Source organism: Armigeres subalbatus, unplaced genomic scaffold, assembly GCF_024139115.2.
Source record: "Armigeres subalbatus isolate Guangzhou_Male unplaced genomic scaffold, GZ_Asu_2 Contig223, whole genome shotgun sequence".
In the NCBI taxonomy this organism is placed as follows: Eukaryota; Metazoa; Arthropoda; class Insecta; order Diptera; family Culicidae; genus Armigeres; species Armigeres subalbatus.
The window spans coordinates 603,202-606,620 of record NW_026942958.1 but is presented as its reverse complement, the minus strand read 5'-3'; positions in this window follow the sequence as shown (position 1 = coordinate 606,620).

Genomic DNA, 3,419 nt, shown 5'->3' with positions numbered 1-3,419 from the left:
TCGTAGTACTACTTGACCAACACCCCCAGCCGGGTGAGGGGTAGAGGATGACTCACACACACACACACACACACACAACAAAATCTTCCAATCCCATCCGAAAAACTAGAAAAAGAGTCTTCGGATTCCCTGTAAATTTCATGCATTCATTTGGTGAGTTATGCACCCTATCGTGCCCCAGCTCAACTCCGCTCCGATTATTATATTATAAAAACTGGCGGAAAATCAGTTTTTTTCTGAACGATTTTGGCGTTAAATTAAATTTTAGAAGAAATACTTGATTTTGTGGGTCACGTGCCCCCCAGCTTAACTCCACCAGTGCTCGTCTTATGACATTTTACTAAAAAACTTGATAATTTTGTTGCATTCACTTATTTATGATTACCGTTTCTTGTCACCGATTTTTTTTTTCGTTGTATATTAGCTCTCTTGACCTATGGCTACCATCGAGAAATGAATCCCATTCCAATGCAAACAAAATCATCACCTTACAATTGGCTGTCCAAACTATCTTCTCGTCGTCGTCCTCGTCAGCTAGATAGTTTGCTCACGCGGGATATCACCAACAAACCGGCCCAAAGCGAACAGTAAGAAGTGTAACAACCACGAGCAACCGGGGGGAACCCCCGACGTACCGAAAGAGAACGACCAGGTAAAACATGGGATGGAGCATGAAATTATGCCGTTCCGGCCCGGGAAAGTGGTCGTCGACGATTGAGGTTGGGAATTTGAGCCGACTGCGATACGATTCTGGGCCGCGCGCGCCTTTCCGTGAAGACAATCCGCCGATTTGTATTACCCACGGCAAACAAATCGGTGTGGCTGGGAAGAGTAGCGATTTTCTTCGCCTATTCTCTACGGGCCATACACAACCGATCGCCCATTATTATGGGGGTCTCCTTGTTCTGCGCCGTTCAAACAGAGGAGCGGTATAAATTACACTAATACACGGTTTTCCACTAAAAGTCACGCTTCCGCATGGAGCCACGCTACAACACGTTGGCGTGTGGTCGAAAGGTTTCGAGTTTCCTCTGTTAATGTAATTTACTGACTGTCACTGAATTCCTTGCTTCTAGCGAGCGTCCAGATGAAGATCAAGGTGAAGAAGGTCAGGGAAAAGCAATCTGAATCGTTGTCGAGCGTTTACTTACCGAATCGAACGATTCTGTTGATTTAGGCATTTTGTAGGCTCGAACAACCAAGCACCCAACTGTCCGTATTTGATGAAGTCGTTGATTTGGAATTGTTGATTGTTACCTGAAAAAAAGCGATAAAGTGAAGTTATTCAAAATGCTTTATGTTTGACAAATCTTATAAATGTGTTGTAGTTTGATAGAACCCATATTGAATGTTTTTATATTGAAATATGCAGAGGAAATATTAACACTCGTTATTGGGATGTCTAAATGCTGGTTGAGCTTGCCCTTCCATCGAACATAAAAGCTTTCTTATATGAGAAAAAATCGCTTTTCAAATAAACGTCATTAATTTGTTTTCGGGCAACACAAAGAAAGTATGAGGTGATGAAACAGCCCCTCACAAGGCCATGGGATATTCCAAAGCGAAATCTATCTAGGGGAAGGAGGGGAAATATGTCCTAGCTAAACAAAGACTGTTTTAATGTCTTAGCTGTAAAGATTTTCATGGGTATTTTTATATCATGCAACAGTTAAACAATATAGCTAGCTGATACCATCTAAAAATTATAGAAAACTAGCTGACCCGGCGAACTTAGTCTCGACAAAAATTGTTCAACTTTCTGATACTTCTTTTGCGTTCACAATTTATCTAGAATACAGATCGATTCTTAAAAATTATTTCTCATTTTTTACAGTTTATTATAATCAAGATTTGAAATTTTCATACAAATGTTCGAAAAACCATTTCATCGAAGAGATTGGGTTTTGTTTTTAAAATTTTCCCAGGTTCATCGTAGAATAAAATGGATATAAATAAGCAAACATTGGCTCTCTATTCATTAGTAATGCGTGGTCGTACAAATGCCTACCTTGTTTTATATAGATAAATAAGATCTCAATTATATTGATAATATTCACATTTAACGTTACCCCGCACAGTTAAAAATTCTGAAAATTACACGCTATGGAAATATTTGAACTCATATTATTGTGTTCAATAGCCTTTAATTTTACATCCAACTTTTTCTTGTACACAATATTGAATACAAGCTCCATACTAACGACAACCTGTAATTTTAAAAAGTGATGGAAAAATGAGTCGAATCGAATGGAGCATTTTTTGTTACATCATATATGCTGTAACATTTTTATACTGTGCGGAAAACTCACGAGGCAAAGCTCCTTCTATAGCTGGCACCTCTTTGGGAACAACGCACCACGCGTCGGCAGGGTTGGCCATTTCTCGAACTTCGTCTTGAAATGTGTAGAGATTTTACAAATAAAGAGAAGTGTATTGATTCACACTCGAGAGCGTTCCCACGTACGTGTGATTGAAGCCAAGAGAAACATGATCGATAAAGAGTGAGAATATTTTCGGTCGCGTGTGTTTTATATTGTGTACAAAATGGTCTATATTTAGGCGCTCACAACAGCGTATTTACATGGAAGATTTAGAATATAGCCTAAATGTATGCATTTTGGTAAACAGCAAATTACCATTTTCCTATACTCTTTACACTTGTGGACTTGTGCGATGAAGAGTGGATACTACGCACGCTCCTTCATACAAAGATAAAGTGTATTTCTGCACAATACACTCGGATAACAGATCGAGAAAAGAGAAGTTTTTACACCTTCTCTTGAATATTCCTCAGAGCGAACCAACCCTGCGCGTCGGCGAATCAGCATTCTGGTATGGATAGTGTGTGGAGACGCGTAGTACATTGTAGGCTAGTCCCCTTCGGGCGTTTTGCCTCACCGAAATGTTAGATGTTTCATCAAAGTTTTATTACGGCCATGCCAAATACGGTAAATATGAGGGAATACACGAAAGCCGTTTTGAGGCCTCTTCCCCTATCTGTATAAATAAAAATTAGTTTAGGTTCCCTTCCTGACGATTTAACTCACGAACGAGCTACGCGATTTGCAAAATTTTCACCCTAATCGATTCGTTTTGGGATAAGCATTGGCGTAAATAAGGGAGGGCTAGGGGGCTTAGAAAAAATTAGAGCCCCTAGGATTTGAAAAATTAGCAGTGATATCAATTTTCAACATATGAATGAATTACTAAAAAAGTTTGAAGACAAAATAGTTATCTTCCATATCCACCCTGTCATAATGGAATTACTGGAAGACAAATGAGATTGTTTCTTATTTCTGAGGAAGATTCTTGTTTGGCAGTTAAATTGCACTTGGTGTTAATTATGAAAAGGCAATATCTAATTGATTTGAAAGCATCAAAGTAAGCTTGATATGAACAGCAACGGAGGGCCACCAAAA